Here is a 15,926-nt window from a genome sequence, read left to right as displayed (position 1 = left end):
TGGATAAGGAAGGTGAAGCGTGGTCAGTAATCCATTTCACACCTGCTTCCTCCAGGCCAGGATTTAGACACTGCAGCACAAGCTCTGTTTCTCAGACTGAGAGAGGGAGCTGCTTGTATTTGTGTGTGCCCACCATCCCAAACACCCCAAATCAAATACAGCACTCTTCCATGTCCCTTGCATAGGATGCTGAAAAAAACACCTTTACCAACTATCAAAAGTAAAGCCTTAAAGTCTTTCCACAAGTTTTGCGTTACCTAAGGCTCACCATTCTACAACACCACGCCATTTATTGAGATATTGAAGATAACTTTTAACCCACATCCTTTTACAGAAACACGTCAAAGGTACTTTAATTTCCATCCAAAAGCATGGACCTTCTGCATCAAGAAGAGCATCACGTTTCATGGTCCCATAGAAAGTGTGTCTCAGCTGTAACCCTGCTCTATGGGAGGAGGGTCCCAGTATGGAAAAGGAAATCTGGTATCAAAAATGTTGAGTACCACTTCACTAGCACAATGCTGTTGTGTTTGGTTTCTAACATTACAAGCAACTTTTAAAAAATACCCAGTTTTCATTGATGAAAATTTTTATTCACATGTTTTACAAATCGATTTCAAACACTACCTATATTATGAACTTAATTAGCGGACTCTTATTATCAACATCACACCCTTACCACTGGAGAATTTAATAGAGGGATAGAAATGTTTTCAAGAGTGAGAGATGCCCTGTAAGAATATTTCATATAATTTTTTTTTTAAAGAGCATAACTTTCATCTGACCTAGATCAGGCAACTTTCTGCATACTGGTATTACATTTCTATTCTTCTCTGCTGTTTATCAATGAATGTGTTACTTTAACTATTACTATGTGCAAATATGTAGTTTCCCCAGTTCAGTACATTCCAGAATCTACTCAGTAAACAGGATGTGTCTTTTCCCTTGGTTGGCATTAGCACTCAGAACATCATAAGCTATTTGATTCATCCTAATAAAAGTTTTACCGTAACCATAGAGAGTCTTATTTGCAAACTTGTCTTCTACCCAGCTGGCAGATGGAGCTCTTTGGTAATCCATTATAACTCTGCTGTCCCTAAGTGGCTCCTCACATTCTTAGATATAATCAATCACCAAAGAAAACTCCGAAGTTTGTACCCAGCAAGAATGTTAATTGCACAACACTGTAGCAGTACTACAAAATCCAGTTATGTTCAAATGCAAGAGGAAAGATGTTCATCTTCATTGGAAGTGTTAATAACTAGAGCTGTGCGAATAACTGTATTAAAAGCCACTTCTGAAAAATTTTTAAAAATTTGTTTTGGGTCAAACTGAAACCAAAATGTTTTGAACTTTTTGTGAAGTGAAAAAGTTGGAAAAATGTGATTCAGACTTTGTGCATTAACTATTTAAAAAAATAAAAGTAAAGGAAATGAAGAGCTAAATTCTCAAATCTGGAGGAGGATGACAATGAGATGGTGCAACAGCCACACCCCACCATTCTATCCAATATCACAGTGGTTAAAGCACTCCCCTGGGATGTGGGACACCCAGGTTCAAATCCCCACTCTGGAGCAGGGACTTAAATCCAGGTCTCCCCCCTCCCAGCTGATTGCCCTACCCCCCAGGTTAAGAGTCATGATCTCTCTCTGGCCCAGTGAATAGTCAAGCATTTCATACAAAGTCAAATGGCTGCATGAGGAAAAATTGAGAGAGACCCATCCCAGAATAACCAGTAGCCACCAAAAATGATACTTAACTCCTGTGGTGAATCTAGCTCAATGGAGGGTGGGGGAGAGAAACTATCCAGTAAATTTGCAAATAGTTTTGGTTGACCCAAAACTGCATTTTTCGGTGCACAACTCTTAGAAAAATTGTGGCCAGATCTATAAAAACCTTGATCAGCTTCAGGTACTGTGTGTGTAGACAAGGCCTCAAGGTACAGAGAATGTGAACAAACTACTTGCCCAGTAGCCAGAACCCCATGGTGAAAGGTATGCAAAGATGGCGATTTCGAGTAACAATTCAAGCATGTAGTCTTTCTAACTAACCAACTAACTAACTAAAGTAAACATGTCTGAAGTGGAGTTGAGGCAGTCATATGTCGCAGTTTCTTGAGAGAAGCAGCAAACATGAAGAAATGTGAGTGGGGACCGTGAAAGCAGAACTGTTTTGATACAGCTCTGAAAGTGATGTTAAATCTAAGTAAGCTTTGCTGCTGCTTTGCAGAGGTAACTATCCGTTTTCAAGGCAATGACAGGAGTTATGTACATAGTGTAAATAGAGAGAAACAGAAAAGAATATCTTGATCTGTGTACATTTATTTTCTCTTTCAGCGAGAAAGTTACTCCAACACTAGTTGCTTGAACTTTTTCTCACTTGAACTTAAATTAGACAATGTCCATATGCTTTGTCAGATACCGATTATGTATGTGTGTTATAAAGGTAAGATGCATCAGGGTAGAACAATAGCTCAGGTAACATTAACCCACCTCCCTGATCCCCCAAACCATCAACATTTTTTTCTGAACCAAAATATTTATCACAATAAAGATTTTCCTTCCTACAACCAACAAGCCATGCCCACAGATTATAGCAAATCATCATGAAAAAGACAACACATGAGAGGAATCCAGTCCATCTCAGTTATGTTTCAGTCCTCATAAGGCAACACAAGACCATCTTCAAAAAGAACAGGGGTACTCGTGGCACCTTAGAGACTAACACATTTATTAGAGCATAAGCTTTTGTTGGCTACAGCCCACGAAATCTTATGGTCTAATAAATGTGTTAGTCTCTAAGGTGCCACGAGTACCCCTGTTTTTGCGGATACAGACTATCACAGCTGCTACTCTGAAACAAGACCATCTTACAATAGATTCACTAGCACAGTGGGTTACTGCTTCAATCTGTAACAAACAAAGATCCACAAGCTATGTGTTTCTTTTCTTAAGTCTTTACGCCTTCTTGACACTTTTCCACCAACGTACTGAAATACCCAGCTAATTTCTCATTGATCACATTAACTCCCATGAAGCGTCACACTCTAATTGGGTACACCGAAAAACAGAGAAGGGGATCAGTAGAAAAACCTAGACCGTTTAAAATGACAGCTCAGATCCTAGAAAGAGTTAATTTCTTTTTTAAACAGACTTGTTCAAATTCTAGCTTAGACCCTTCATCTGGTGTTAACTATGATGCTATGTAGCCAGAGTTGAGTTTTTTTGAAAATGTCTCCACACTGAGGCCAGGTTTCTTATATAATGATCTGATCACTGTTAGGCAGGCCTTTATGACATCAAGACTGGTTACTGCAATGTGCATACTGTGGGCTACTTTAAAGACTGCTCTGTTGCCTGCAACTGGTGCAAAAAGCCACCACACAATTGGGGGTGGCAGTGGGTGGGTGGAGAGCAAAGGAGATCCTTCTTTCTGACTGTTGTGCTCATTTTTCTGGCTTTCTATTTGAAAGGGATTCAGTGCAAAATGTTGGTATTAACTTTTCAAAGCATTCATTGGACTAGGTTCCTGTTACATTGTGACTTCCTGCTCTCCCGCCACCCTTATATCATCATGACCCCTAATGTCTAAAGTCATGGGATTGAAGGAACCAGGAATCTTTAGAGGTAGGAGGAGTATTATTTGTATCTTTTTTTCCTCTCGTGACCGATGGATAGCCACAGAATGAACCCGATAAATAGCAGATTTAAAGCCCTTTCTTTGTTTCAGAAAGCCTTTGACATGGCAGTTCGGTTTTATATTATACTTAACTGTTTTAATCTCATAGTTTTGGTCTTTCAATCTACATAGGTAAATGTGCGTGCACATGCCTATAGAATTCAGTATTTGCACATATCTGAAAGCAGGATATAGCCATATGTCTCTTCTTGTAAATCCCTTCTCCCCAAGGATATGCTTCAAGTTCAAGCACACTGTAAATACAACATATTAAAATGTATATTTTCTTTTGATTTTAGAAATAAAAATTTTATAAGTAGAAGAAAATGGAAGTGATCATTTTCCTGCAACACCAGATGAATTACTAAGAGAAGGTTAAGCTAATAACCTCAAAAGCTCTAGCAGAAATTCCAAAAGCTATTAAAGATAAAAGAATGGGAACCGCATGCAACATACTGGGGACTCACAGTACAACAGAACTTTATTTCAATATATTTTGAACTTCCATGGTCTCATTTTATAGTTGGATTCAATAATTGTTTTTAAATGGATAGAAAAGGTACACCTTTATCTTTATATTACATGCTGATCTACAGTATTAGTACAGATTTAAAAATTAAGACTTTTTTCCCCTAAGGAAACAAAAACCTTTTACAGCATATCATTTGATCTCTCTCAAAAGGGCCAGAGTATGGCTAAATTCTTTTGTATCTGAAAAATTCAGAGTACAAGTGTTATATTTGAGAGAGAAAGCATAGTATTTTGGTTAAGGCATTGGGCAGGGACTCAAGAAGTCTATGGAATGGCCAGAATCCAGATCTTCTATATGTGGTTGGATAGGTCACTTGAATATTTTGATCATGTCCATTAATTTTGGATACCTCTATCTTTGAATGCCCAACTCAAGGTACCTTGGACTGATTTTCAGAGGTGTTGCATGCCCACAGTTCCACTGGAAATATTGATCCTGATCTCTGTGTCTCAAGTTTCCCCATCTGTAAAATGGAGATAGTAACACATGGCCACATCACAGGGTATTGCAAGGATGAGTATCTGAGATGCTATAATGATAAGCATACTAGACAAGACTATTTTAATATTTCTATTGAATTGAGATTGCCACAATCTCAGCTAAACACAGGATAATTTTACTTTGTAAATAATAAAAACAAATACATTAAATAAAGGAAAATTAAGGAAAATGATATTGTACTGCAGATAGCCCAAACAAGAAGTGTTGTTTAGCAATACATGGAATGTCAATGCCCCTGGAGGATTCTCTCGCTCAATAATATGACTACTGCTATAAACAAGTGTTTAACAGCATCACTTTTAAAGCATCACAGCTGACAGAATTGACCTTCTGGTTGTCAGTCTACAAAAAAAGGCCAACGGATCGATGGCTTTGGAAATTAAACTAAACAAAGATTTCCCTCACCCCAATCTTCTTGTTGCTTAAAACAGTTTTACAAAAAAGTTCAAAACTGGTCCACAATCAAAACACACATCTTTGTAAAAAGAAAAGGAGGACTTGTGGCACCTTAGAGACTAACAAATTTATTTGAGCATAAGCTTTCGTGAGCTACACTGAATGCATCCGATGAAGTGAGCTGTAGCTCACGAAAGCTTATGCTCAAATAAATTTGTTAGTCTCTAAGGTGCCACAAGTCCTCCTTTTCTTTTTGTGGATACAGACTAACATGGCTGATACTCTGAAACACATCTTTGTGAAAACTAAGACACAGAAGTGAATCCATAACTCCCTCCTGAAAATAAACTATGCAAGAAATGTTATATAAAGAAAAAACCTAGCATGTTTGCTTGATAGTTCACCAACTTCTTGATGGTGTAGTTGAGAGATCGGTGCTTTCCTTTCAGTTGGATGTCACAGAGATTTGCAGTCTAATGCACTAAGACCCCTGGCAACCACTGCAGATACAGCCTTAATTAAACGTTGTTTAAACTACTGCTTTTAAACATGTCAGAGCTGCACTAAAGAAAAGCAGCGCCATGGCATCCTCTTGTAGCTAATAGATTTTTTGGGCCCTAGTAACTGAACTATCAAGAAACTGATGTTCTCATTTAACCCTCTGAAAACAAGTACAGGAAGTACATGTCACCAACACATATATAAAGAGTGCATGGAAAAATCTCATCCACAAAAAATGATGATCACCTCTGAGGTTTTCAAAGCTCCACTTTCACTGGAAAATTCACTAGATCTTAGGTAGTTGTGTACTACAGTCATAAATCAGGGTGCCCTTCTGATACTTTCAGACACTACAAACAAAGGCTTTATATTTTAGTGCCAAAATAAGTACAGTGAGGTGGGCTGGAAGAAATACAGCACCACTGAGTTTCTGTGTCAGGAAGCACTCCTTCAATTTGTTCAAAACTTTGTGTTGCCTTGGTGAATCAGCTCTGTTAACCAAAGTTGGACTCATTAAAAGTTTTGTATGTAAATAACAAAAGATGAACTGCTTTAAACAAATCATCCCCATAAATTAGATAGAGATTTTACTGATACTTTATATGTACATGTTTAGATGAATGTACATTTATACATGCACATTTATTCTATCCTCTTTCTTTTCTCTAAAGAGAGAAAAAAAATCACATGTACTTTCATTTTTCTCTGTGTTACATGGTATATATATGAATTTTAGTTCAGACGTCAAAGAGAAACAGCAGAACTGAAATTCATTTGGAAATTTAACACCATTAATTTGGGCTTGAATAGGGACTGGGAGTGGCTTGCTCATTACAAAAGCAGCTTTGCCTCTCCTGGAATTGACACCTCCTCATCTATTATTGGGAGTGGACTACATCCACCCTGATCGAACTGGCCCTGTCAACACTGTTTCTCCACTTGTGAGGTAACTCCCTTCTCTTCAGGTGTTAGTATATAATGCCGGCATCTGTAATTTTCACTCCATGCATCTGAAGAAATGGATTATTTACCCATGAAAGCTTATGCCCAAATAAATCTGTTAGTCTTTAAGGTGCCACCGGACTTCTTGTTGTTAAAGTAAATGTGGATGCTCTATCCTTAACTCCCCCATGCCATCTCATTATTTACAGGGATCTCAGATCCTGTCCTGTAATATGAGGCACAACAGGGTATAGACCTTATGGTGTCAGCTTTCACTTTGAATTTGATGGCTTTTGTTGGTCAGTATCAATGTTAACATTACTTAAACTTTTTTGAGAGTTAATCTATTTTTACACTTCATTTTGGAAAAAATGCAAGGATTTTGCCAAGGAAAACCAAAACCCTTTCCTGTACATTTCTGCTGGCTGACACATCATGTCTACAAAGGAGTGCCTCTCTAGAAATTATTTTCATCGAACAAAACCTCTAGGACTAATGAAACATATGCCACATTGTGAACATTTACTAGAACTAGGTTGCCATTGTGGCAGCACATAGGCAACATGGTACAGTAGCTCTTTATAGACAGACTCAGGTCTTGGATTAATTACCTCTTTCACATTCCCAAAACTGGAGTGTGTATTGAAAAGTTTATACTGCCTTGTCCTGATTAAGATCTCCTGAAAGGAACCAGTAAGAAAAGAAGTGTGGCTTCCCTGCTTGCTACTAGAACATTGTGTAGAAAGGGTCCATTCTGAAAACAGGTATCAGGCACAATCCTGTGTCCCACTGCTGCTCCTTTGTGCTGTTCTGATGATACAAAGGAGCCATAGAACTGTTTTAAACAGCTAATTGGGCTTCCTCTTCCCAGTGCAGGAGGAATTCCCAGGAGGCATATAGCTAACACTATCTAACCCCCTCTGCCTCAGCATAAGGGGTGTGGAGGAAATGGAGTGGCCCCATTTAGGACACTGCTGCCAGGGGGTAGTTTAGAGCAGCCTTAAAGCTAATCTAAATTATGCCGAGGGTCAAACCTGCCTCCCATCTTCTCTCAGTGGGGAGGTGCATTGAGCTACTTTGTGGTCCCCTTAATTTTGCGGAACCAGGCAGAGACTGGGTGCAGCACTGGATTGAGACCATTGTACTTTTAGAAAAATGGAAGTGTTCTTCAACTCCCTTCCTTTTGTGGCGAAGGAAATCTCCAGGATTAACCATTCTCTAAATTCACACTATGATCCAATAAAGGAAATGCAGACTTCCTCTCTTGGCACAGGTTGGAGTGCCTCAAGCAGGTCGAGAAGTGACTGTATAAAGTGTCTAGACAATAAAGTGGAAGAAAATATTTTCCAGAAAATGTGATTCTTGTGGTAATCCAGAAATTACATTTTCAATGCTCAGCCATGAATTACCTTATTTCTCTATTGCTTTGCTATTATACTGATGGTGAATGTGACAAAAAATGTAAATAATTTTTACATCTCATAAAATCCCAAAATATTGGATGAGATTCTGACACTTAGAGTCATGAAAGAGCACATCATGTTTTCTGCAGAATAAAGGCATTAGCCTGAGTATCCTGGCCACGTTCTAACTTGGGTAATATCATGTATACCCAAGTTCTTCCCATTTCTAAATGCATATTGTATTATTCCTTTCCCGGCCATAAAAATAATTGTTTAGTGTTGTCATTGCGGAGTGGTAGCCCCACTCCACTCCAGAAGCGGATGCAATGAGAGTGTGTCTGTGTGTACTTCATCACTGAAATGCTATCTATAAAGTAGTTTGGAATGTTTCAAGGTGGAAGGTTATTTATGAATATAAAGTTACATGCACATATCATGAGCCTAGATTAGTCTTGTAATGAGACAAGTGTGTACGGCCATTTATTAGATTACCACAGACAACCAAGTCTACCAAATACTCAATGTGCTGCACATGTGACACCCTGAAGTGTTCGTCACTTTATAATAGAAATTAATGTCTTTGGGCCATCAACCCTTCTTTATTGCTCTACCCCCTTGATAATTCCTGCAACACAGTCAATTATTGCTTATTTAAAACAATTCAGCAGGAAACCCATCATTAGAAGGTTATTTCCCCATCAAAATAGGACAAAAAAGTGAAGAACCACCACAAGAGGCATTATGTTCATGATGAGCTAATCTTGGAGACTTAATAGTTTGCTAAAATTAAAAAAGTAAAGATTTAAAACAATGAACTACAATATCAAATTCACCTTTTGGAGAAAGAACAGGAGTACTTGTGGCACCTTAGAGACTAACAAATTTATTTGAGCCTAAGCTTTTGTGGGGTACATCTTATGCTCAAATAAATATGTTAGTCTCTAAGGTGCCACAAGTACTCCTGTTCTTTTTGCGGATACAGACTAACACGGCTGCTACTCTGAAACCTTTTGGAGAATAATCTTGAACACCTAACCTCTACCTACTTCTATACTCTTGATTCTTTCTCCCTTTGCCTCTCTGCTCTTCCCAAGCCGTACAGCTTATCTTTTCTTCAGGTCTCTCCCTCATTCATTTCTGGGCCTTCTTCTAAACCAATAAGCCTGGAACTCCTGTCCTTCCCCAGTCTCCCATGCCTCCACACTCTCCTTCAAGACCCTCTGAAAACAGATTTCAAAAGGCCAATAAATCTCAGATTACTCCTCTGAAGCATAAACAACAAACGGAAAAGTTTAAACCCCAAAGCATAAGATATTCCACTGAAAAAATATGGAACTAATCAGATGTGTACTTCAGCATTCAATTATATAGCTTTTCATTGCTCCCATTCCCATTTTGTACATTTTCATCTTAGATTTTAATATTTCAGGGGCCATGCCTTTGCCTCCATATCTTTCTACATAATGCCAATTAATGATCTACCAGTAATTCAGGGACACTGAGATCGACACAAGTAACCCCATGTAGACTGATGCTACACTATATTCCTTGGTGTCTGAAAACTTTTGGTGTGGATAAAAGTCACAAGGAACGCACGGGATGTCATATTCAGAGCTACTGAAAAGCATAGCTGGTTGAATGCTATTTGGTGAATTCCTTATTTGAAGCATTTGGTTATTTTTCTTCAAATTATTTGACAAATCACTTTTCTAGTATTCTATCAGATCTTATATTTAATGAAGTGGGTATCTACTGGTGCATAAATAAACCACGTACACTTATGGAGTGCTGATTCAATCACCATCCTTGCAGTGACTATTTTGCTCAGCTGAAATAAAGGCCAAAAATTGCATACCACCCTAATGGACCACAGACTTGCATGTAAAGAATTTGTGATGGGAAGAAGCCAATGCTGGACCAAAACTTTTGGCTATGCTTTATCATGGAGCTTAAAAAGCAGCTCCACTTGTTTGCACTCTTTTATAACAAGATTTTTGAAATGCCACTTCTGCAAATTAGCACAAGAACAAAACAACTGGGGAGACTTGTATGAGTTCACATTTAGTGCTGAAATATGTAGTTGTATTGATGATTAGTTCTCATATTACTGATGCAACCAATATTTTGGTGGTCACTAGGAAAGTGAGTACACTTTACTCACTTTGGTCACTAGGAAAGTGAGTACAGTGTATCTTCATAACAAAACTTTTTATTATAAATTGGTCCCTAAGGCTGCCTAATACCCAGTTCTAGTGAAGTCTATTTTAAAACACTGTTGGTCCACTATCATGTTTAGGAACAGATTAAATGGTTGAACAAAACAAGACCCTAACCTTCCAACCAAACTTAAAATGAGCATTTCTGGGGAATACATACCCCAGCTACCCTGCTCTGGTCCCTTTTATCAGCCCACCCCTTGAGTTTTTGGTTCCAGGCAAGAGGACAAGTGTTGAAATACCATGTCCAAGGCAATTCTTACAGTATTCCTGGCCCAACCAAATGTAGGAAGTGACAAAATCTTACTTTGAAAAACTGGGCTAAAAACTTGTGAGAACAGAATACTGACTGAAGTGATTCACAGTAGGTTCAGGACATTGTGTGGATTGATCAAGTTGACCAAAACCACTGAAATTGCTATGGTTTGCCCATTCTTCATGTTATCAGTTATAAATCTTAATCATTCCATGTCTGCTATTTGTTTAGTGAATCATAGACTAAGTCTGGGTTCCTGGCAGTTATTGGGGCTTCAATTAGAGCAACACTATTATTTATATTATATTTGATAGACAGACAGATCGACCAACCAAACAAGGCCTTCAGTGAAGTATGGTGTGTACAGACCATAAACACAATACTTTCCAGGTGGCAGCTGAAACTGCACACCACAGTTCAAATAGCACATCCCATGAAATCCATGCCAGAAAACACATTTGCTTCTCCAGACCAGTGGCTGCAGTTCAGTACAACCCACAAAATACTGAGAAGAATGGCTCCTTGACCTCAGTGCCCAATCAAATATGAGATGTGTTCATTCCTTTTTTTAAGATGTGAGATGCGCAGCACCATATTCCTTAACCTAACATTGATCCAAATGTTCCAACAGCAGACATTGGTTTCTCTTTGATAGCCAATGCATATCTCTGCTTTCCAAGTTCCTATAAACACATCATTATAAGGAAGGCAAGGCTTACATTTCCCAGCATCCTTTCTAATTACTTGCCTGCTGCCAGGAAACTTTCACATATTTTTGTCTTCACAATCAACATTTAAACAAATGTTATTAAAAAAAATTTAAAAATAAAATTCAAGCAGCGCCAAAAGCAGTTGCTGTGTAAATGACAAAGTTATTAGGTAACACTGTGATATTCCTTTCAGCACTCAATTATCAACATTTACAGAAATAAACTAACAGAAAGACAGTATATAAATGATGGGGACCCACATGCATTTTGCATACAAAACAGACTCCAAGCAGCATACAAAGATTATGATTTTGATAACAAACGATAACATTTTGAGTGATATGCTTTCTAAAATATCTGGAGTCTCCTGCCTGTGGCTAACTCTGTTTTAATCCACAAGTTCTTTCATCAAGTTGAGAGAAACCTCCTACAAAAGAAAACTGCAAGGGCCCTCACTATTTTTACAGCTCTATCATATACAGTACTAACAATCAGTTCAGCCGATGTTGACTGACACACACACACACACACACCCCGCAGCTGCCACACTAGCATCCCAAATGCACTTGGAAAAACGAATCTGATGCCAAAGACTGCAAATAAAGTGCATTTCTGAGCTTGGCTGCAGTTACAGAAAAAGTGGCTAACACTTTAAGAGACAGTAAATATTAATAAAAAAACTACTTGCAAGAGCTGCAAACACCAAGATCACATTAAAAGAAGTCTTCAGTTGCTCTGACCTTTCATTCTCCATCACTATGTTTTAGTCACAGGTTTACCTGATCAAAAAAAGCATGCAGAATACATAAACAGCGTCATCACACCTTACCTTTTCAATGCCTACTTTATCTATTATCACAGTGCCAGAATACAACTTTTTCAGATAAAGAGACAGGGGGATACGTTGCAGCAGTAAAGCCAGCACTTTGGGACTGAAGTGGAGTCCAGCAGGTTCTCAATATTATATACAGATTAGTCAGAGAGAAGAGAACACCAACTTCATGACTCAGTGATTCTTCGGTAAAGTTTTCTAGCTCTAGCAACTTCATAATAAGAGTCCTCCAGAGTTACTGAGAATTCCTCAGTGTGCTTAATAAAAGAATTACCACATTTCTGAAAACTGCAGTGAAGTTGGTGTTTTTCTTATGGTTTGTCACCTTTGCTTTTCAGGATATTCTTCTGAATCAGTACTGTCTGCTAAGTTTTAAATTACTCTCTCCTTAAAGCGCCAAGGGTTTGGATTTTTTTTTTAAACTTTTGCCCAAAAAAACTTTAGCTGCACGTTACCATGGTGCAGCAATACCCTCTTTTTCCAATACTTTTGTGTCCATTTCCATTACAAACTCTGCAAACATCTCTAATAAATGAAGAAAAGCTGCATGTGAGAGGAAAGGAAACAGTCTGGATTCACTGGAATTAACATAGTCCTGAAACAGCAGCAGTTAGAAATTTTTCCACTGGAGCTGGGGTTAACCTTCCTGCAAAACACACAGTTTATTTACGTTTCCTAGCCTGCCACATCACTTTCACCCATAGTGCACAACAGCAGAGTATAGTAGCACATCCACATATTTTAATGAAAATCTAGAATGGGGCAAGTTATGCTTCAGTTGATTCTTTTTTATTTGTTTATTTTTTGCTTTAAATTATGTTTATACTTATCCCTTGGAGTTGAGCAGCATTCCAACTTTCAGCGTTCCTGACTTTTCAGATTAGAACTAAATTAGGGGCTCTCTTCAGAACATTTATACTGTTCTATTAGGTGCCTCCGCCACATGTTTTATAAACATTCTATTGTGTGCCTTGTTGACCTACTGGAAGATGGAGGCAGAGTTCAAGGAACGTCTACTGACGCTGTGTGTTGCCAGCAAGTTATTTTGTTATTTAATTATACTTTCAAAATGTTAAATATTCCCAGGATGACAAACAAGTGTTCTTAAAATGTTATCACTATTACATATTCCACTGAAAACACCAGTGGGATGCCGATGCTCATTTTGGTGGAGAGAGGAAAAAGAGTGTGGAGAATGGGGAGCACCCACCAGATCCATCTGCCTCTCACCTTTCTATTACTGTATTTAATTTGAGTCAATCAAAAGCTTTCCACGTGCTGATGTGGAAGGTTGCTTCTACTTTGCAAGTAAATTCAGAGCAAAGTTAAATTATCAGCAACACAGCAGCCTGGGGTGGCTCTACCAATTTTGCCGCCCCAAGCAGTCGCCGCCAAATTGCTGCGAGCTGCGGCCAAATTGCCACTGCGCTCGGAAGAGCAGCGGAGCTGCCGCCGAATTGCCACTGCGGGACACGGACTGCCGCCCCATTCTGAATGCCGCCCCAAGCACCTGCTTGGAAAGCTTGTCCCTGGAGCCGGCCCTGACAGCAGCAGACAAACTCAAGACGAATGAGGACTCAGGGTATGTATACAATGCAATGGGAGGTGTGACTCCAGTGTGTGTACACATACCCAAACTAGCTTTGCTCTAACTAGCTCCAGACTCCAGTAACAACAGCAGGGAAGCCACAAAGCGTGGGTGGCAGCGCAGGTTAGCTGCTGGAGTACATATCCAGGGTATAGCTACACTGCAACTTATGTTTAGGTTTTAAACCCAGGCTCAAGCCTAACCCCCTTTCCGCATACACACAAATTGTTCTTAACCAAAACTTGGTCCCAGGACCCATGGAGGTGGAGCCTGAGTTAAGCCAGACCCAGGATTCAAGCTCTATTGCCTTTGCAGGGTAGACGCAGATGCACTGGATGCATGCTCTGAGACTCCACCAAAAGTATCCCACAACAACCAGGCCAATTATCCTTGACCTCTGGACAGTCAAGTTTTCTTTCACCGCACAAAGGGCTAGAGTTTCCACATTTTGGAAGAGTGCTAGGATGTTGGGGATCTGGATGGTTGGACTTGGGCCTGCATCAAGCAGCGTATGGCATGTTTATGTAAGCGGGGGAATGGTCTCAATATTGTGGGGAACTTTCCTGGCTTATACACTACCCCGGTGAAGTGGGCTAACGAAAGGATCTGAGTCCTCGCTCCCACTTCCTTTACCCAGAGGCCTGCCTGACCTCAAGGGCTCCCCTTCCACTCTCTTGTGTGGTAGAGTCCTCGTAACCCAAACAAAGCTGGGCCCAGGATTCCTGGAGGGGCTCGACCCCCCCAACCTTGTTGTGGTCACTTAAGGCAGGGGCTAAGGCACGGGAGGGCAAACTGCAGCCCGCAGGTTGGATCCGGCCCATCAGGACTTTCAATCTGGCCTGTGGGACTGCCAGCCCCATGGCGCAGTGGGGCTGAGGCAGGCTCCCTGCCTGCCCTGGCCCCGCGCCACTCCTGGAAGTGGCCGGCACCACGTCCTTGCGGCCCCTGGAGGCGGGGGGGGCGCAGAGGGCTCCGTCCGCTGCCCTCGCCTGCAGGCACCGCCCTCCGCAGCTTCCTTGGGCTGGGAATGGGGAACCACGGCCAATGGGAGCTTCAGGGGTGGTACCTGCAGGCAAGGGCAGCACTCAGCAGAGCCGCTTGCCCCACCCCACCCTTAGGAGCCACTGCCGGACATGCTGGCCACTTCCAGCAGCAGCGCAGGTCCAGGACAGGCAGGAAGCCAGCCTTAGCCCCATTGCGAGCTGCTGCTACCCTGGAGCCGCTCAAGGTAAGCGGCGCCCAGCCGGAACCTACACCCCCAACCCTCCTGCACCCCAACTCCCTGCCCTGAGCCCCCTCCCACACTTTGCACCTCCTCCTGCACCCTGTTCTCATCAACTCCCAAGCCTGGAACAGAACTATGTTTGGCTTTAGGTTTGTTATACTTACTGAACATAGGCATTTTCCCCACTCACATTAAAACAAGTAGTGTAACTGTCAGCCAGTAATGGCTGTAGATAGGCAATCTGCATGACACTAAATCCCTACTTCTGGATAGTACCACTGAACTGCTTTTCCCTTAATTATACCGTCGGATTCTTATTTACTAATAATTAAACAAATTAACAGCAGAGAAGAGGAAATTGGTAGAAACCATGCCAGTGAGCTCAGTGAGACCAACTGTGTTGCACTAAGAATTTTGGAAGAGAGCTTTGGGGAAAAAAGGAGGAATACCATTTTATGAGTTTGGAAGGCAAAGGCAAAACAAAGGACACTTTCACACATCAAGTTATCATGAGGTACTCTCCCAACTGTGTTTCAACGAACATAACTGTGAATAGGAGGTGCACATGAAGCTCACCATAGCAAGGCCCAAATAATAATAGTATCTTGCTCTTCATCATTGGATCACAAAGTGCTATACAAACAAGGTCAATATCATTATCCCCATTTTGCACATGGGAAAATTGAGGTACAGGAAGGTGAAGAGGCTTGCTTAAATTCATCAATGACAGAGCCAGGAACAGATCCCAGGTCTCCTGATTCCCACTCCTCTATTCCTGCCTCCCTATGTGACACACACTATGTGGCAAAGACCCCAAAAAGGAGGATACAGAATTATTTATGTAGGAAACTTGAAATGCTGTTGGATTCCTTCTCTTAGTGTAAATGACTCCTATAGCCCCAGTTACATCAGAAATAAAAATAATGTAAATCATTTTCAGTAATAAATGTGAGGAGATACCCAATTTGTGAGGAACATAAGTCATTTTGGGACTTGAGAGATATGAAAGTGAATCAGGTAACTCCTACTCACATTAAGCCAATGAACAGAAACTGATCAATATGCTGGCAACTATGATAAGACAAATCTTGGAAAGACATACAAAAGAGCAGGAAGGAATCAGTACGTAATTTGTATCCATTGTTG

The 15,926-nt window shown here is 40.3% G+C and overlaps 1 protein-coding gene across 5 annotated transcripts in view; it reads right to left on the bottom strand.

Annotated features, from left to right (window-relative positions):
* PALLD (palladin, cytoskeletal associated protein) overlaps window positions 1-15,926 on the bottom strand; it is a 346,573-nt gene that overhangs the window by 91,363 nt on the left and 239,284 nt on the right. Inside the window, exon 1 of one of the 5 annotated variants that reach the window (XM_074951120.1) lies at window positions 11,965-12,121. The exons of the other annotated variants lie outside the window; for them this stretch is intronic. The gene's annotated coding sequence lies outside the window, so the exon portion shown is untranslated. Of the gene's footprint in view, window positions 1-11,964; window positions 12,122-15,926 lie in introns of those variants that run through there. 5 annotated transcript variants of the gene reach the window in all.

The sequence above is a fragment of the Natator depressus genome, chromosome 4 (assembly GCF_965152275.1).
Source record: "Natator depressus isolate rNatDep1 chromosome 4, rNatDep2.hap1, whole genome shotgun sequence".
Lineage (NCBI taxonomy): Eukaryota > Metazoa > Chordata > Testudines > Cheloniidae > Natator > Natator depressus.
Note: the sequence above shows the minus strand (reverse complement) of the source record. Positions and strands in the feature narration are given on the sequence as shown.